The 20,985-nt window shown below is 48.2% G+C and overlaps 1 protein-coding gene across 1 annotated transcript in view; it reads right to left on the reverse strand.

The window, feature by feature from the left end:
• Positions 1-20,985, reverse strand: part of LOC139255478 (zinc finger matrin-type protein 4) — a 735,084-nt gene that overhangs the window by 520,599 nt on the left and 193,500 nt on the right. The gene's annotated exons all lie outside the window — the stretch shown is intronic.

Raw genomic sequence — 20,985 nt, forward strand, 5'->3', positions numbered from 1 at the left:
CACCAAGGTGTTGAGTCACCACCACATTCGACTGTCACATAACTGTTAGTGTACAGAGCAGTCGTTCTCTCATCTCTCCTTTATGGATGTGAGACCTGGACACCCTACAGGCATCACATCAAAAAGTTGGAAGCTTTCCACATGCGCAGTTTCAGATCTATACTCCACATACGCTGGCAAGACCGGGTGTCAAACCTTGAGGTTCTGGAGAGAGCACAATCAACTAGCATTGAGGTGATGATCATGCGAGCCCAGTTCCGGTGGGCTGGACATGTCATCCACATGGATTAGTCAAGGATCCCTCGTCAGCTTCTTCACGGCGAGCTCTGTGAAGGCCGAAGACACCAGGGGCGCCTCCGCAAGCGCGATAAAAATTGCATCAAGGCTAACCTCCAGTACTGTGGCATCTGACCAAAGGACCTCGAGAATACAGCAGCTAATAAAATCCAGTGGCGAACCCTCACGAGGACTGCCTGCCAGACCTTCGAAGAAAGCCGATGTCAACGCCTGCGGGACACTAGAGATGGACGACATCAGGTGGCAGAACTGTCAGCATCAGGCACATCGAACTTCCCTTGTCCAGTGTGCAAGAGACTATGTGCATCCAGAATTGGCCTATACAGCCGCTTGAAGACACATGCCATTGATGATTAGCACATCAACGTCTTTGTTGGATATGACAGATTACCAAGAGATTTCCCTTAGCAGAGGGGTCAATAACCAGGGAGCATAGATTTAAAGTAATTGGTAGATGGTTTAGAGGGGATTTGAGTGGAAATTTCTTCACCCAGAGGGTGGTGGGGTCTGGAACTCACTACCTGAAAGGATGGTAGAGGCAGAAACCCTCACCACATTTAAAAAGTACTTGGATGTGCACCTGAAGTGCCGTAACCTACAGGGCTATGGACCAAGAGCTGGAAAGTGGGATTGGGCTGGATAGCTCTTTGTCGGCCGGCGCGGACACGATGGGCTGAAATGGCCTCCTGCTGTGCAGTAAATTTCGATGATTTATCTCTTTGACCAAGCTTTCTTCATTATCAATCATACAGCCGATTTTAGTATCAGCTGCAAACTTCTTAATCATAACCCCAACATTGAGGTCTAAATCACTAATATATACCACAAAAAGCAAGGGACCCCTCTCTTTTGTGAAAACAGATGCAAAGTATTCATTAAGAACCATACCCACATCATCTGCCTCCACACACACATTAATGGTCTCTAATAGGCCCTATTTCTTTCGATGTCCCTTTGTGCTTAATGTATTTATAAAACATCTTTGTGTTTTCCTTGATTTTACTTTCCAAATGTTTTCATGCTCTCTCTTTCCTTTCCTAATTTCCTTTTTTAATTGCACCCCTGCACTTTTTATACTCCTCTAGGTAGGTTTTAAAGAGCGCCTTGAAGGCGGAAAGAGATGTAGAGTGGCGGAGAGATTTAGGCAGGGAATTCCAGAGCTCAAGACCAAGGCAGCTGAAGGCACGGCCACCGATAATTGAGCGATTATAATCAGGGATGCCCAAGAGGGCTGAATTTGAGGAGCGCAAATATCTTGGAGGGTTGTGAGGCTGAAGTCACTTACAGAGATAGGGAAGAAATATATGGCAACCACTGAAGGAAACTTACATTTCTGTAAACACATCTCACAAACATTAATAAAAAAGGAAAGACTTGCATTTATATAGCAGCTTTCGCAACCTCAGAACATCCCAAAGCGCTTCACAGCCAAGGAAGTACCAATGTTCCCGCTAAAGGTTTTTTGGATGCGTGGCCCCTTGAAGGGGCTGTGCCACCTATTCAGTTTCACACATGTGCGAAATATATGATTCAGGCTGCGTGGGACCAAAGGACATCTGCTTCCAGGGAACGTTGATGGTCATTGTTGTAATGTAGGAAACACAGCAGCCAATTTGTGCATTGCAAACTCCCACAATTAGCAATGCAATAAATGACTCTTTTTAATGATGTAGCTTGAGTGGTAAATGTTGGCCAAGACAACTCCCCTGTTCTTCTTCAAATAGTGGCCATGGGATCTTTTACATCCACCTGAGAGGGCAGACAGGGGCTTCACTTACATCAAAACAGGGCCTTGGTGAGACCACACCTGGAGTACTGTGCACAGTTTTGGTCTCCTTATCTAAGGAAGGATATACTTGCCTTGGAGGCAGTGCAATGAAGGTTCACTAAATTGATTCCTGCGATGAGAGGGTTGCCCTATGAGCAGAGATTGAGTAGAATGGGCCTGTACTCTCTGGAGTTTAGAAGAATGAGAGGTGATCTCATTGAAACATACAAGATTCTGAAGGGGATTGACAGGGTAGATGCTGAGAGGATGTTTCCCCCTGGCTGGAGAGTCTAGGACCAGGGGTCACAGTCTTAGGATAAGGACAGCGATAAGGAGGAAGTTCTTCACTCAGAGGGCTGTGAATCTTTGGAATTCTCTGCCCCAGAGGGTTGTGGATGCTGTATCTCTAAATGTATTCAAGGCTGAGATCGATAGATTTTTGGAGTCGAGGGGAATCAAGGGATCAAGCGGGAAAGTGGAGTAGAGGTCGATGATCAGCCATGATTTTATTGAATGGCAGAGCGGCTCGAGGGACCGTATGGCCGACTCCTGCTCTTATTTCTTATGTCCTTATGAAAGACGGCACCTCCGATAGTGCAGCCCTCCCTCAGCACTGCACTGGGAGTGTCAGCCCGGATGTAGTGCTCAAGACCCTGGAGTGGGACTTGAACCCAGACTCTTCTGACTCAGAGGCGAGAGCGCTGTCCATTGAGCCATGGCTGGCACTACAGCAGTTGGATCAGGCTTTTTTATTGACTTACTCATATGAATATAAGAAGAACTCCTTTGCGTAATATTTTCAGCCCAGCCCATTTAATCACTCAACCTGCAAGCGTGGCCAGACTGCAACGCGCTATCAATCTTTCACACGGAGTTTTTGAAGTTGTAGCTGATGCCAGCCCGACACTGCTCATTTTCCCAAGTGGCGAGAACACACCGGGGGGTGATTTACGCCGGAGCATCTCCGCAGTTGGATGAAGCAGAGACGGCGCTGAGCATCGTGGCACCGCCGTTTGAGATCTCCCTTCTGCCGACACCCTCCGTCAGGGCACAGTGGCCCCTAACTCCCTCGCACTCCCTGCCTGGAGAAATACCACCAACGATGTCTCTGCAAGATCCTACAAATCCCCTGGGAGGACAGATGCACCAACATTAGTGTCCTCGATCAGGCCAACATCCCCAGCATTGAAGCACTGACCACACTTGACCAGCTCCGCTGGGTGGGCCACATTGTTCGCATGCCAGACACGAGACTCCCAAAGCAAGCGTTCTACTCGGAACTCCTTCACGGCAAACGAGCCAAACATGGGTAGAGGAATCATAAGAACATAAGAATTAGGAGCAGGAGTAGGCAATACAGCCCCTTGAGCCTGCTCCGCCATTCAATATGATCGTGGCTGATCTGATCATGGACTCAGCTCCACTTCCCTGCCCGATCCCCATAACCCCTTATCCCGTTATCGTTTAAGAAACTGTCTATTTCTGTCTTAAATTTATTCAATGTCCCAGCTTCCACAGCTCTCCGAGGCAGCGAATTCCACAGATTTACAACCCTCTGAGAGAAGAAATTTCTCCTCATCTCAGTTATAAATGGGCGGTCCCTTATTCTAAGATTGTGCCCCCTAGTTCTAGTCTCCCCCATCAGTGGAAACATCCTCTCTGCATCCACCTTGTCAATCCCCCTCATAATCTTATGCGTTTCGATAAGATCACCTCTCATTCTTCTGAATTCCAATGAGTAGAGGCCCAACCTCCTCAACCGTTCCTCGTAGGTCAATCCCTCATCCGCGGAATAAACCGAGTGAACCTTCTCTGAACTGCCTCCGAAGCAAGTATATCCTTTAGTAAATATGGAAACCAAAACTGCACGCAGTATTCCAGGTGTGGCCTCACCAATACCCTGTATAACTGTAGCAAGACTTCCCTGCTTTTGTACTCCATGCCCTTTGCAATAAAGGCCAAGATTCCATTGGCCTTCCTGATCACTTGCTGTACCTGCATACGATCCTTTTGTGTTTCATGAAATGTTACATGAAACGTTTCAAGGACGCACTCAAAGCCTCCCTGATAAAGTGCAACATCCCCACTGACACCTGGGAGTCCCTGGCCAAAGACCAGCCTAATTGGAGGAAGTGCATCCGGGAGGGCGCTGAGCACCTCGAGTCTCGTCGCCGAGAGCATGCAGAAACCAAGCGCAGGCAGCGGAAAGAGCGTGCGGCAAACCAGTCCCACCCACCCCTTCCCTCAACGACTATCTGTCCCACCAGTGACAGGGACTGTGGTTCTCGTATTGGACTTTTTTTAGGGACTCATTTTTAGAGTGGAAGCAAGTCTTCCTCGATTCCAAGAGACTGCCTATGATGATGATGACACACTCCCTGCCGCTGGCGCTGCTGTAACTTGGCCGGACGTGAGTCGTAAACCCTGTCAGCGCGGAGTTTCTGGTGCACTTCCGACCATGTAACAGCGGCAGAGGGTCTGAGGAAATTCAGCATCCCGCATCTCTGACAAGCGAGACTGTCGCCGGGGCTCCAAGGGTTAGATTATGAGGAGAGATTACATATACTAAGCCTGTGTTCCCTGGAATATAGAAGGTTAGGCGTGATTTAATCGAGGCTGTTTTCGGTTTTTGAGAGGAATTGATAGGGTACAACAACAACAACTTTATATAGCGCCGTTAACATAGTCAAACGTCCCAAGGCCCTTCACAGCAGCGTTATAAGACAAAACAAATAAATTTGACACTGAGCCACATAAGAAGAAATTAGGGCAGGTGACCAAAAGCTTGTCAGAGAGGTAGGTTTTAAGTAACGTTTTGAAGGAGGAAAGAGAGGTTTAGGGAGGGAGTTCCAGAGCTTTGGGCCCAGGCAACAGAAGGCACGGCCACCGATGGTTGAGTGATTATAATCAGGAATGCTCAAGAGGGCAGGGTAGATAGGGAGAATCTTTTTCCGCTGGTGGGGGAGTCTGGGACAAGGGGACATAAGCTTAAAATCAGAGCCAGGCCGTTCAGGAGAGAAGTTAGGAAACATTACTTCACACAAAGGGTGGGAGCAGTGTGGAATTCTCTTTCACAAAACGTGGCACAATTACTCATTTTAAATCTGAGATCGATAAATTTTTACTTGCCATGTGTAGTAAGGGATATGGATGGGTGGAGTTAATATACAGATCAACTGTGATCTCGCTGAATGGTGGAACAGGCTCGAGGGGCTGAATGGCCTCCTCCAGTGCCTATGAAAGTGGGATTTTTTTACTATCTCCTGCACAGAGTTATTGTAGCCGATCTCTGACTGCTAGCTGGCTCACTCACTGGGCAACTGAGCAGGATGTCCACTAAATCTCCTGTCAGTTCCGAAGACAGAAGATCTTGGCATTGCTAGAACACTTCCATAGAGCTGTCCAGATTGCTTAGCAAGTAAAATGATGCACAGAAGCAAAATCGTAGGCAAGATACCTGTAATGTATGCAACTTTGAGTATGCTCAGAGGTTGGTAGAGGTGTTGAGCTGGGAGTGCCTTAGCCAGTCACGTGATGTTCACAAGACTCAATAAAACCCCAGCCAGTTGGGTTCAGAGGACCCACGATGAGGCAGGTGGTTGTGAGCCTAGTGGATGAACCGGTAATGTGTAGTGTGATTGTTAAAACTTTTGCGAATAGACCAACTAGTTCTTAACAGCAGAAAATGCTGGAAATCTCAGCGGGTCAGGCAGCATCTGTGGAGAGAAAGCAGAGTTCACGTTTCGGGTCGATGACCCTTCAAGGTTCTGACACTGAGATTTCCAGCATTTTCTGTTTTTATTCCAGATTCCAGCATTCGCAGTATTTTGTTTTCATCTTAGTTCTTAACAGCAAAGTGTTGCTATTAATTCTTAAGCAGGGAACTCGTGAAGCAAATACATTTCAATACCATATGGCACAACTTACAGCACAGAAAGAGGCCGATTGGCCCGACAGGTCCATTCTCCCTATGAGCGAAAATAGCGGTGGGGAGCTGTTTATATCCACCTGAGATGTTTAACGTCTCACCCGAAATATCAGTGCAGCACTCCCTCAGTTCTGCATGGCAGTGGGACAATGAGCCCACAAGCGCCTGAGCGAGAGGTCAAAGGGTGACCCACTGAGCCACAGCTGACACTTGAATTTTATACCATGTACAAATGCGTCAGCTGTTTAATGGAGTCCATTGTTCATCCAGCTCCCTCTGGCAAACCCTTGCAACGACACAATCACTGGTGGCAAATACGTTGAGTGTTACTTACAGAGCTCAAAGCAACACCCTCCCCCGCCCATATGTGATTGCCAGCAGTAACTGATCAACACGAGAACATTAATCCACGAAGTTCTTCGAAGAAGTCAATGTGATCTTTGCAAACAATTTACTCAAAGTGGTGAGAATGTGGATCTCGCTTCCACAGTGAGTGGTTCAGGTAGAAAAAATTGATGCATTTAAGGGGAAGCTAGATTAAAACATAAGGGAGAAAAGACTTACATTTACTAGCGCCTTTCACAACCACCAGAAGTCTCAAAGCACTTTATAGCCAATGAAGTACATGTAGTCACTGTTGTAATGTGGGAAATGCATGCAGCACACAGCAAGCTCCCACAGACAGCAATGTAATAATGACCCGATAATTTGTTTTTGTGATGTTGATTGAGGGAGTAATATTGGCCCCAGGACACGGGAGATAACTCCCCTGCTCTTCTTCAAAATAGCATTCTGGGATCTTTTACGTCCACCTGAGAGAGCAGACAAGGCCTCAGTTTAATGTCTCATCCAAAAGACAGCACCTCCAAAAGTGCAGCACTCCCTCAGGTGTGTCAGCCTAGATTTATATATTTTTTTTTTGAAATTCGTAGCCAATCGTTCCAATTCTTTGTCAAATCACAAACGCCAGAGGTCACCTTGCACACGCCAAGGATCACTCTGCGCCAATGCTCTTAGCCAAAAGGCCTAGAGCCACTGCACCGTTCCTGGAAGTACTGCAATACCAGGTTCGTGCCATGGAGGTGGATGGGTCAGGTCCCCCACACACCTCCGTGGAGGTGGATGGGTCAAGCCACCCCACCCACCCACCTCCGATTTATATGCTCCAGTCCCTGGTGTGGGACTTGAACCCACTGACCTTCTGACTCAGAGGCAAGTGTGCTACCCACTGAGCCACAGCTGACACACATGAAAGTGTGCATACATGGTCAAATGGGAGACAGGGGGCTTCAAAGCACAGAGAAAAAAATCTCATTTGTAAAGGAATCATGGAATCAAAGGCAACCGATTCAACATCAACAGTCGCTCTGGCTGTGCGATTTGCATGTCTCCGCATATTTGATGCACCTTGCATAATGACAATTCATCAGAACCACTTCCCTCAGCGCTGCTTTCACTCACCTGGTGGTGGGGATTTTCCTTAATCCCGATCATACTTCCAGCTGTCAAACACAGATCAGTGTGTTTGCTCAACAGCTTGGAAGTGTGGGAACACCAGCTGTAATGTCTGTCAGTCGCACGCATTACTGACAGAGCTTTGCTCACTGCGCTCCCGGGCTCCAGTGCTGATATGGTGCCGGTTTTCAGAGCAACTTAAACCAGTTGCTTTGAAAAGGCACATGAGGCGCTCGGTCATCAAGGCTGAGGGGAGATCGCTGAAGGACTTTGGCTACGGTCCAAAAATGGCCTCTAAATATAAGAGGGGACATAGTTTTAAGGTGGTTGGTAGAAGGTTTGGAGGGGATTTGAGGGAGGGCTTCTTTACGCAGAGAGTTGTGGGGATCTGGAATTCGCTGCCTGGAAGAGTGGTGGATGCAGAAACCCTCACCATTTTTAAGAGATGGTTGGATGGGTACTTAAAGTGCAGTAACCTGCAGGGTTACGGACCTAGAGCTGGTAATTGGGATTAGACTGGATGACCTTTTGTTGGGCGGCGCAGATATAATGGTAAGTACTGCAGGGAATAGAATAGAGCCAGCGTGATCTCCTAGACTAGTTTCAATCGCCTGGATGGGTTGGAGAGGAAATTTCCCAGATTTTTTCTCCCTAAATTGGCCTGGGTTTTTATCTGGATTTTGCCTCTCCCAGGAGATCACATGGCTCCGGTTGGGGTAGAGTGTAGAATGTTTTAGTAGAAGGGGTGTTGCAGTTGCGGTGAGGCAGACGGTTGGGCTGGGTGCTCTTTGCCTTTCTGTCATTGTTCATAGGTTTATATGTAACCTTTAGGGCTGCTGACCAAGGGCCGTGTGGCTCTTTGTCGGCCGGTGCGGACACGATGGGCCGAAATGGCCTCCTTCTGCGCTGTAAATTTCTATGTTTCGATGTTTCTATTTGAAATGGATTGGTGGTAGTGTAACTGAAAGGGGATAAAAGATGGTCACTAAAGGGGATACTGAAGGTAGTGAATTGATCTGACACATGGTCCAGATTGTAGGGCTTATCAGTATTAGGAGATTCTGAGGAATTGGGAGTTCCCCTGTCTTATGGTAGGGATTGTAATTGACAGATTGTATGTAAAACTTGCTTATGTATGTAAAGCACGTTGAAAGCATGCTTGAATGGGTTTTAAGAAGGCACAACAGCAAAGCTTGCTACGCAGCAAAGTTTGATGGTTAATGAACCATCATAAGTAGCCAACAATGCATTGCCCCTTAGCATAGACTGATAGAAGATGAAAACATACACTCAGTACTGAATAACACATCCACCAATGGCAGTGGAGAGTCCACAGTCTAGAAACATAGCAAATCCTGGGAAGCAAGGTCAATTCACACGTCATGGGGAACTGAGGCAAAGTTGACACCATCGAATAACACATTCCAGAAGGGTGACATGTGATGGGAGATGGACAGGTGGAGGAACCATAGAAACATAGGGCCCAAGTTTCCACATGATTCGCGTCTGATTTTTAGGAGCAACTGGTGGAGAACGGACTATTTTAGAAATCGCAATTCTCCACATTTTTTTTTCTGCAGTTCTAGTCAGTTAGAACAGTTCCAGTTTAGAACAGAATTTTTTCTTCAAAAGGGGGCGTGTCCGACCACTGACGCCTGATTTGAAAGTTTCCACAGTGAAAATGTACTCCAAACTAAAGTAGAATGGAGCCAGTGAAGATTTTTGTAGAACTGAAAAAATCTGTTCTACACATTAAAAAATCAGGCGCAGGTTACAAATTAGGCGTCCAGAACGAGGTGGGGGGGAGGGGGGGAAGGGAACTCATTAAATTCGACAATAAATCCTTATTTATACTTCTACAAATATTATACAAATAAATCCAACCTGAATAATCATTTATAAGCCAAGAAAAGATTAAATAAACCATCTTCCTACCTGTGTGAAAGTGCTTCAGCCAGGGAGAATTCTGCAGCCGTTCGTGCCGCTGAGCGGGAGGGGGGGGGAGAGAGAGAGAGAGAGAGGGATGGAGAGAGAGAGAGGGGGGGGAGGGAGGGAGAGAGAGGGGGGGAGGGAGGGAGAGAGAGAGAGGGGAGGGAGGGAGAGAGAGGGGAGGGAGGGAGGGGGAGAGAGAGAGAGAGGGAGGGAGGGACGGAGAGAGAGGGAGGGAGGGAGGGAGAGAGAGAGAGGGGGAGGGAGGGAGAGGGAGGGAGGGAGAGGGAGGGAGGGAGAGAGAGAGGGGGGAGGGAGAGGGAGGGAGGGAGAGGGAGGGAGAGAGAGAGGGGGGGAGGGAGGGAGAGAGAGAGAGAGAGGGGAGGGAGGGAGAGAGAGAGAGCGGGGGGAGGGAGAGAGAGGGGGGGTGGGGAAGGGAGAGGTCAGGTCGGATCGGATCCAGTCTGGGAGTCGGGAGTCGGGAGTCGGGTCCAGTGGTGGGGGGGGGGGGTGGGTCGGGTCGGGGAACAGGAGCGCGGGTCGGGTCGGGTCAGTCGGGGGGGTGGGAGCGGGTGTCGGGTCTCGGGTCGGGGCGGGGAGGGGGGAGCGGGTGTCGGGTCGGGGCGGGGGGGGGAGCGGGTGTCGGGTCGGGTCTGGTCGGCGGGAGGGGGGGGAGCGGGTGTCTGGTCGGCGGGGGGGGGGGGGGGGAGCGGATGTCGGGTCGGGTCTGGTCGGCGGGGGGGGGGAGCGGGTGTCGGGTCGGGTCTGGTCGGCGGGAGGGGGGGAGCGGGTGTCTGGTCGGCGGGGGGGGGGGGGAGCGGATGTCGGGTCGGGTCTGGTCGGCGGGGGGGGGGAGCGGGTGTCGGGTCGGGTCTGGTCGGCGGGAGGGGGGGAGCGAGTGTCGGGTCGGGTCTGGTCGGCGGGAGGGGGGAGCGGGTGTCGGGTCGGGTCTGGTCGGCGGGAGGGGGGAGCGGGTGTCGGGTCGGGTCTGGTCGGCGGGAGGGGGGAGCGGGTGTCGGGTCGGGTCTGGTCGGCGGGAGGGGGGAGCGGGTGTCGGGTCGGGTCTGGTCGGCGGGAGGGGGGGGAGCGGGTGTCGGGTCGGGTCTGGTCGGCGGGAGGGGGGGGAGCGAGGTTCGGGTCGGGTCTGGTCGGCGGGGGGGGGGAGCGGGTGTCGGGTCGGGTCTGGTCGGCGGGGGGGGGCGGGAGCGAGTGTCGGGTCTAGTTGGGGCGGGGAGCAGGAGCTGGCTGTGGGAGGAGCCTTATTCACGCAGCCCCAGTGAGGCCATTCAGCCAGGGCTAGGGGCTGCGTGCTTCGGGCCCCTCCCACACAGTTCGGCGCCTGGAGCTAGTGCACTTGCGTGCCGACTGTAGCGCGCATGTGCAGAGGTCCCGGCACTGTTTTCAGCGCCGGGACCTGGCTCCGCCCTCCGCCAGAGGACCTGTAAGTAGGTGGAGATTACCGAGGATTTTTTTAGGCACCGTTTTAGGCGCGCCCGTTTTTTTTCTTGTGGAAACTTGGGCCCATAGTAACATAGAAAATAGGTGCAGGAGTAGGCCATTCGGCTCTTCAAGCCTGCACCACCATTCAATAAGATCATGGCTGATCATTCCCTCAGTACCCCTTTCCTGCTTTCTCTCCATACCCCTTGATTCCTTTAGCCGTAAGGGCCGTATCTAACTCCCACTTAAATATATCCAATGAACTGGCATCAACAACTCTCTGCGGCAGGGAATTCCACAGGTTAACAACTCTCTGAGTGAAGAAGTTTCTCCTCATCTCGGTCCTAAATGGCCTACCCCTTATCCTAAGACTGTGACCCCTGGTTCTGGACTTCCCCAACATCGGGAACATTCTTCCCGCATCTAACCTGCCCAATCCCGTCAGAATTTTATATGTTTCTATGAGATCCCCCCTCATCCTTCTAAACTCCAGTGTATAAAGGCCCAGTTGATCCAGTCTTTCCTCATATGTCAGTCCAGCCATCCTGGGAATCAGTCTGGTGAAGCTTCGCTGCACTCCCTCAATAGCAAGAACGTCCTTCCTCAGATTAGGGGACCAAAACCGAACACAATATTTCAGGTGAGGCCTCACCAAGGCCCTGTACAACTGCAGTAAGACCTCCCTGCTCCTATATTCAAATCCCCTAGCTATGAAGGCCAACATACCAATTGCCTTCTTCACCGCCTGCTGTACCTGCATGCAAACTTTCAATGACTGATGAACCATGACACCTAGGTCTCGCTGCACCTCCCCTTTTCCTAATCTGCCACCATTCAGATAATATTCTGCCTTCGTGTTTTTGCCCCCAAAGTGGATAGCCTCACATTTATCCACATTATACTGCATCTGCCATGCATTTGCCCACTCACCTAATCTGTCCAAGTCACCCTGCAGCCTCTTAGCGTCCTCCTCGCAGCTCACACCGCCACCCAGTTTAGTATCATCTGCAAACTTGGAGATATTACACTCAATTCCTTCATCCAAATCGTTAATATATATTGTAAAGAGCTGTGGTCCCAGCACTGAGCCCTGTGGCACCCCACTAGTCACTCCCTGCCATTCTGAAAAGGATCCGTTTCTCCTGACTCTCTGCTTCCTGTCTGCCAAACGGTTCTCTATCCACGTCAATACATTACCCCCAATACCATGTGCTTTGATTTTGCACACCAATCTCTTGTGTGGGACCTTGTCAAAAGCCTTTTGAAAGTCCAAATACACCACATTCACTGGTTCTCCCTTGTCCACTCTACTAGTTACATCCTCAAAAAATTCCAGAAGATTTGACAAGCATGATTTCCCTTTCATAAATCCATGTTGATTTGGACCGATCCTGTCACTGCTTTCCAAATGTGCTGCTATTTCATCTTTAATAATTGATTCCAACACTTTCCCCACTCCGAGCCAGTCTGACAAAGGTCAACAAATCAATGTAACTTCGCTGATAGCAGTCGGCCAATCGGTGGTTCTGTATTGTAGGAGGGTCACACACATCGCAAAATGTATAACTGTAGTTGTAAAACCTTTGTTCTAAGAAGGTTCATCCGTGAACTCTTCCTGATCATGCTTGAATAAAAACCGGTTAAATGAGATTTCGTCGGAGTGATTCCGTGGTCGCTATATGGGCGGGGATACGGGCAGGTGTCGATTCCTTATATCAGAGAGTTCACCTTGAGGAAGAAAAGTCTTCTTTTTACCCCAACAGTAACTATTTGCCTTTGTGGAGTTCCTGTTGATCAAACCCCTTCCCAGTCACTTCCATTGAAGGAAAGAACCTGCATTTATACAGCACCTTTCACAACCTCAATGTTCCAAAGCGCTTTAGAGCCAATGACGAACTTTTTGGAGTGTAATCGCTGTTGTAATGTGGGAGATGCAGCAGCCAATTTGCACACAGCAAGGTCCCACAAGAAGCAACATGATAATGTCCAGATAATCTGTTTTTAGTGATACTGGTTGAGGGATAGATATTGGTCCCACGACACAGACCTCATATCAGCAGAAGTTAGAATTACCCCCAGCGATTCGATGGAACAACAACTTTTATTTATATAGCGCCTTTAACATAGTAAAATGTCCCAAGGCGTTTCACAGGAGTGTTATGAGACAAAATTTGACACCGAGCCACATAAGGAGAAATTAGGGCAGCTGACCAAAAGCTTAGTCAAAGAAAAAGAAAGAAAAGAAAGCCTTGCATTTATATAGCACCTTTCATGACCACCAGACATCTCAAGGCGCTTTACAGCCAATGACCTACTTTTGAAGTGTAGTCACTGTTGTAATGTGGGGAAAAGAGGTAGGTTTTAAGGTGCATCTTAAAGAAGGAACATAAGAACATAAGAAATAGGAGCAGGAGTCGGCCATTTGGCCCCTCGAGCCTGCTCTGCCATTCAATAAGATCATGGCTGATCTGATCTTGGCCTCAACTCCACTTCCCTGCCCGCTCCCCATAACTCTTGATTCCCTTATCTTTCAAAAGAGCAGTAGAGAAGCGGAAAGGTTTAGCCAGGTAATTCCAGAGCTTGGGGCCGAGGGAACAGAAGGCACGGCCACCAATGGTTGAGCGATTATAATCAGGGAATGCTCAAGAGGGCAGAATTAGAGGAACGCTGATATCTTGGGGGGGTTGTGGGGCTGGAGGAGATTACAGATATAGGGAGGGGTGAGGCCATGGAGGGATTTGAAAACAAGGATGAAACAAACTCCTGTGGAAACATAGTGGATGAAATCTCCTCCCATTTCTTACTGTTCTGGTATCTCCAATTGACCCAGCCTCTTCTCATTTAATTCCATTGTGTAGAATCTCAATGAGCAAACTGTCTCACATTGACTGTCGTGGTATAGAATCTCAGGGGATTTATAGGATCTTGCGGAGACATCGTTAATAGTATTTCTTCAGCGACTTGAGGTGTCTACTGTACATGGTCCATGTTTCTGAGCTTTACTGGAGGGCGGGTATTACTACAGCCCTGTAGACCATGAGCTAGGTGGTAGTTTTGAGGGCCTGGTCCTCAAACATCCTCAGGCGGCCGAAGGCTGCACTGGCACACTGGAGGCGATGTTGGATCTCGTCGTCAATGCCTGCTCTTGTTGATAGGATGCACCAACATTCGCGCCAACCTGGCCAAAGACCGCCCTAAGTGGAGGAAGAGCATCCGGGTGGGCGCTGAGCACCTCGAGTCTCGTCACCGAGAGCACGCAGAAATCAAACGCAGGCAGCGGAAAGAGCGTGCAGCAAACCAGTCCCACCCACATCTCCCCTCAATGACTGCCTGTCCCACCTGTGACAGAGACTGTAATTCTCGTATTGGGCTGTTCAGCCACCTAAGAACTTATGTTAAGAGTGGAAGCAAGTCTTCCTCGATTCCGAGGGACTGCCTATGATGATGATAGAATCTCAGTGTGGTGGCTCAGATTCCACTGCTACTCACTGGCACAGTGTAGAATCCTGATGAACCAAACCCTTCCCCCAGTTCATTGCCATTACTCAGAATCGCAACGGATTAACACTCCATTATGCAGTGCGTGTGAATTTTTGTCCTGTTAAGTATGTGTATTGCATTTGCATGTCATTTAAATAAGAAAGTTCTAAAATGGATTTCTAGGCTGAGAATTCAGTTGATGCCACTGGCATTAAGCGTGCAATAAGACACACACATGTGCATTTGCGCATGAAATGCACAAGTCTCATTGCCGAGAGTATGCAGGAAACCAAGCGCAGGTAGCGGAAGAAACGTGCAGCAAACCAGACTCCCCACCCACCCTTTCCTTCAAACACTGTCTGTTCCACCTGTGACAGAGACTGTAATTCCTGTATTGGACTGTTCAGTCACCTGAGAACTCACTTTTAGAGTGGAAGCAAGTCTTCCTCGATTTCGAGAGACTGCCTATGATGATGATGATGATGCACCGCCCGTCTTTATGGTAAATGATCCAGTATAGGCGCCCAGAGCAACATCGCTTTTATTTCTTTTATTTCTTTATTCAATTAGACCATGGCTGATCTGTATCTCAACTCCGTCAAGAAGAGCCCTATAGAAATGCAAGTTCTATCTTCTTGAGTTCTTCTTTCAAATTCCACCTGCCTGACTCTCTGAGCGGTTTGGTTTGGAGACTGCCAAGCATGATAATAGGCTCCATTATGTGTCAAACATCTGGCTCAGCAAGCACAACGATTGTGCAGGTTATCAGCATTCCCAAATATTAGCTCTGCAGTTTTATTATCCACATATACAGCTGAGCATTAAACTCCCTGCAAGCAAACACTGCATTGAGTGAAGCAGTTAATTTTGAAGACTAGTATCGTGGACCCACCAACCACACCAAGGTGTCAGCTGTGGCTCAGTGGGTAGCACTCTTGTCTCTGAGTCACAAGGTTGTGGGTTCATAATTCCACTCCAGAGGCTTGAGCACAAAAAATGTGGGCTGACGTTGTCGGAGGTGCTGTCTTTTGGATGAGACGTTAAACAGAGTCTGCTCTCTCAGATGGAAAAGAAAGAAAGACTTGCATTTATATAGCGCCTTTCATGACGTCCAGACATCTCAAAGCGCTTTACAGACAATGAAGTACTTTTGGAGCATAGTCACTGTTGTAATGTGGGAAATGCGGCAGCCAATTTGCACACAGCAAGCTTCCACATCCCAGCAATGTGATAATGACCAGATAATCTGTTTTTGTGATGTTGATTGAGGGATAAATATTGGCTCAAGACACATGGGAGAACCCCCCTGCTCTTCTTCGAAATAGTGCCGCAGGATCTTTTACGTCCACCTGAGAGGGCAGACAGGGCCTCGGTTTAACGTCACATCCGAAAGACGGCACCTCCGACAGTGCAGCGCTCCCTCAGCACTGCACTGGGAATGTCAGCCTGGAGTTATGTGCTCAAGTCTCTGGAGTGGGACTTGAACCCACGACCTACTGGCTCAGGAGTGGATCCCCTGTGCCCTGGCCAATAGTTATCCCTTAATTAATGTAACTACAAAAAGCAGATTTTCTGTTTTTCTTTAATTCAGTCAGCATTTATTGCCCATCCCTAATTGCCCTCGAGAAGGTGACGGTGAATCACCTTCGTGAATATAACTGAGAGGCTCACTCGGCCATTTCAGAGAGCAGTGGGTCTGGGGTAAGAACGGAAAATTTCCTTCCCTCAAGGACATTAGTGAACCAGATGGGTTTTTGAGTTACTGACCATCACTGAGACGAGCTTTTTATTCCAGATTTTTATTTAGTTAATTGAATTTAAATTCCACAGCTGCTGTGGTGGGATTTGATCTGTCTCTGGATCATTAATCCAGGTACTCGTCCAGTAACAAAACCACTCCTAACCACTCATCATCATCATAGGCAAGACTTGCTTCCACTCTAAAAATGAGTTCTCAGGTGACTGAACAGTCCAATACGGGAATTACAGTCTCTGTCACAGGTGGGACAGATAGTCGTTGAGGGAAGAGGTGGGTGGGACAGGTTTGCCGCACGTTCTTTCCGCTGCCTGCGCTTGGTTTCTGCATGCTCTCGGCAACGAGACTCGAGGTGCTCAGCACCCTCCCGGATGCTCTTCCTCCACTTTGGGCGGTTTTTGGCCAGGGACTCCCAGGTGTCGGTGGGAATGTTGCACTTTATCAGGGAGGCTTTGAGGGTGTCCTTGTAGCGTTTCCTCTGCCCACCTTTGGCTCGCTTGCCATGTAGGAGTTACGAGTAGAGCGCTTGCTTTTGGAGTCTTGTGTCAGGCATGCGAACGATGTGGCCTGCCCAACGGAGCTGGGCGAGTGTGGTCGGTGCTTCGATGCTGGGGATGTTGGCCTGATCGAGGACACTAACGTTGGTGCATCTGTCCTCCCAGGGGATTTGCAGGATCTTGCTAACCCCTAACCACTGAGGAGGAGCCAGCGCCCGAGATCAGCAGTGGGAGCAGAGCGGGAGGGGGCAGCCATCAAGAGGAGACGGCCACTAGCTGGGAGCGGAGTGAATGGACCAGAGAGGGGGAAAAAAAATCACAGGAAAGCAGGTAAGTGATTTGTTGGTGAGTATTTCTCTAAGGCAGTCCCTCGGAGTCGAAGTTGACTTATTGAAGGGTGGAAGATGCCTATGCTGTTAATTCTTTTAACGTCGGGTGGCCGTTGCACACCAGCTACCACACAAGCTTGACAGAGCTAGGTCTTGGTCCAGTGGCAATGGGATCCAAGACGACTGGAGACCAGGCTCTGCTGCATTGGCCTAGCGCGCGCACACACACACACACACACACACACACACACACATACACACTCCTACTGTCCTCCCAAGTGCACAGAGAGTGGGAGCGACTCAACAGTGGCAAAAATCGGAAGTGTGACATTGGAGTGACGTCGGCTCAAGGGAAACAACTGATTGGTGAGTAGCCGGTGAGTGTTTTTGTCTTCTAGTTTTAAGTTTATTTCATAGTCAAATAGTTCATAGTTCATTGTTTAGTTCACAGTCAAATCAGGAAGGCAAATGGAATGTTGGCCTTTATTGCAAGGGGGATAAAGTATAAAAGCGGAGAAGTCCTGCTACAACTGTACAGAGTATTGGTGAGGCCATACTTGGAGTACTGCATACAGTTTTGGTCTCCGGATTTAAGGAAGGATATACTGGCATTGGAGGCTGTTCAGAGAAGGTTTACTAGATTGATTCCGGAGATGAGGGGTTTGACTTATGAAGATAGATTAAGTAGGTTGGGCTGATACACATTGGAGTTCAGAAGAATGAGAGGTGATCTTATCGAAACTTATAGGATAATGAGGGGGTTCGACAAGGTGGATGCAGAGAAGATATTTCCACTCATAGGGGAAACCAAAACTAGGGGATACAGTCTCAGAATAAGGGACCACCCATTTAAAACTGAGATAAGGAGGAATTTCTTCTCTCAGAGGGTTGTAAATCTGTGGAATTCTCTGCCCCAGAGAGCTGTGGAGGCTGGGTCATTGAATATATTTAAGGCAGAGATAAACACATTTTTGAGCGATAAGGGAGTAAAGGGTTGTGGGGAGCGGGTAGGTAAGTGGAGCTGAGTCCATGATCGGATCAGCCATGATATTAAATGGCGGAGCAGGCTCAAGGGGCCAGGTGGCCGACTCCTGCTCCTATTTCTTATGTTCTTATGTTCAAATAACTAGAGTCATGGCAGGACAGCTCAGTCCCATGGAGTGCACATCCTGTGCCATGTGGGAAGTCCTGGAAGCTTCGCGTAACCTGGATGACCACATGTGCAGGAAAAAGACAATTTTGCTAAGCTTAGTGATTTAGCCAAAGTGGACCTGAAACAGCTACTTGATGGTAAATCAGTGTCAGAGCAGTGGGAGGCATTCAAGGAGGAGATCCAGAGGGTTCAGAGCAAGTATGTCCCTTAAAGCAAAATGGTGGGACTAACAAATCCAGAGCCCCCTGGATGTCAAGGGACATACAGGGTAAGATAAAGAATAAAAGGGAAGCTTATGACAGATACCGAGAACTCAATACGGCAGCAACTATAGAGGAGTATAAGAAGCGCAGGAGTGCAATTAAAAAAGATACCAGGAAAGCAAAGAGAGAGCATGAACATTTTTTTGGCAAGTAAAATAAAGGAAACCCCAAAGATGTTTTATAAATACATTAAGAGCAAGAGGATAACTAAAGAAAGAGTAGGTTCTATTCGAGACCATAAAGGTAATCTATGTGTGGAGGCAAAAGACATGGGTATGGTTCTCAATGAATACTTTGCATCAGTTTTTACAAAAGAGAGGGGTGATGCAGACTTTGCAATGAGGGAGAAGGAGTGTGAAATATTAGATGAAATAAACATAGTGAGAGAGGAAGTATTAAGAGGTTTAGCAGTTTTCAAAGTGGATAAATCTCAGATGAAATGTATCCCAGGCTGTTAAGAGAAGCAAAAGAGGAAACAGCAGAGTCTCTGGCCTTCATTTTCCAGTCCTCTCTGGCTACAGGTGTGGTACTGGAGGACTGGAGGACTGCTAACGTGGTACCTGTAAGGGGATAAAATACGGTCACTAGAGTGGTCACGAAAGGGGATACTGAAGGTAGTGAATCGATCTGACACATGGTCCGGATTGTAGGGCTTATCAGTATTAGGAGGTTCTGAGGAATCGGGAGTTCCTCTGTCTTATGGTAGGGATTGTAATTGTATGTAAAACTCACTTATGCATGTAAAGCACGCTTATACACTTGTTTGAATGGGTTTTTACGCAGGGGAAACAGCAAAACTTGCTGCGCAGCAAAGCTTGATGGTTAATGAACCATCCGGTGTATTAACCTTAGTACAGACTCATGGAAACTTGCATATTCAGTACAGAACAAGGACAGTAAAATATTTGGGAACATAGATTATAGCAGCATGGGAACAGGATGGTATTAACTGGTAGTTTTGACTAGAGTTCCTGGGAGAGGGATAAGGAGGCACCATCCTGGGAAACAAGGTTAATCAACACGTCATGAGGAACTGAGGCAAAGTTGACACCACTGAACAACACATTCCAGAAGGGGGACATGGGATGGGAGATGGACAGGTGGGGAAGAACCACTCCAAGCCAGTCTGACAAGGATCAACAAATCAATGTAACTTCACTGATAGCAGTAGGCCAATCGGTGGCTTTGTAGGAGGGTGGCACACTTGAAAAACTGTATAATTGTAATTGTAAAACCTCTGATTGGGGAAGTGTTCATCGGAACCTTCCAGAGCATGCTTGAATAAAAACCGGTTAAACCAAGGTTTCGTTTGAGTGATTCTGTGGTTGCTATGCGGACGGGCGGGTGTTGATTCCTTATATCAGGGAGACCACCTTGAGGAAAAGAAGTCTTCTTTTTACCCCAATAGTACCTTTGTTTAAAAAAGGAGAAAGGGATAGGCCAGTCAGCCTAACCTCGGCGGTGGGAAAATTATTGGAAAAAATTCTGAGGGACAGGATTTTATTTTAGAAAAACACGGATTAATCAAGGACAGTCAGCACAGATTTGTTAAGGGAAGGTCATGTCTGACTATCTTGATTGAATTTTTTGAGGAGGTAACCAGGAGGGTCGATGACGGCAGTGCGTTGGATGTAGAGTATATGGATTTTAGCAAGACTTTGATAAGGTCCCACATGGCAGATTGATCACAAAGGTAAAAGCTCATGGGACCCAGGGCAAAGAGGCAAATTGGATCCAAAATTGGCTCAGAGGTAGGAAGCAAAGGGTAATGTTTGATGGGTGTTTTAGTGACTGGAGGGTTGTTTCCAGTGGGGTTCCTCAGGGCTCAGTAATAGGTCCCTTGCTTTTTGTGCTATATATCAATGATTTAGACTTGAATACAGTGGGTATGATTAAGAAGTTAGCAGATGATGCTAAAATCGGCTGTGTGGTTGATGATGAAGAAGAAAGCTGTAGGAAGATATCAATTAACTGGTCAGATGGGAAGAACAGTGGCAAATGGAATTCAATCGAGAGAAGTTAGTTAGGCCACTGCTAGAGTACTGCATACAGTTCTGGTCACCACATTACAGGAAAGATGTGATTGTATGAGGGAGGGTACAGAGCAGATGTACGAGGATGTTGCTTTGACTGGGGAATTTTAGCTATGAGGAAAGATTGGATAGGCTGGGGTTGTTTACTTTGGAACAGAGGAGGCTGAAGGGAGACCTCATTGAGGTGTATAAAATTATGAGGGGCCTGGACAGAGTGGATAGAAAGGACCTATTTCCCTGAGCAGAGAGGTGAACAACCAGGGGGCATAGATTTAAAGTAATTGGTAGGAGGTTTAGAGCGGATTTGAGGGGAAATTTCTTCACACAGAGAGTGGTGGAGGTCTGGAACTCACTACCTGAAAGGGTGGTAGAGGCAGAAACCCTCACCACATTTAAAAAGTACTTGGATGTGCACTTGAAGTGCCGTGACCTACAGGGCTACGGACCGAGAGCTGGAAAGTGGGATTAGGCTGGGTAGCTCTATGTCGGCCGGCACGGACACAATGGGCTAAATGGCCTCCTTCCGTGCTGTAAATTTCTATGATTCTATGACTCTATGATAGCTTCAGTTTCAATTAACAACCCGGGGTAGCAGGCAGTTCATCTGCTTATTAGTTTCAGTGGAAAAAAGGTAGGTTTGAATTTCGAGTGATATAA

Source organism: Pristiophorus japonicus, chromosome 3 (assembly GCF_044704955.1).
Source record: "Pristiophorus japonicus isolate sPriJap1 chromosome 3, sPriJap1.hap1, whole genome shotgun sequence".
In the NCBI taxonomy this organism is placed as follows: Eukaryota; Metazoa; Chordata; class Chondrichthyes; family Pristiophoridae; genus Pristiophorus; species Pristiophorus japonicus.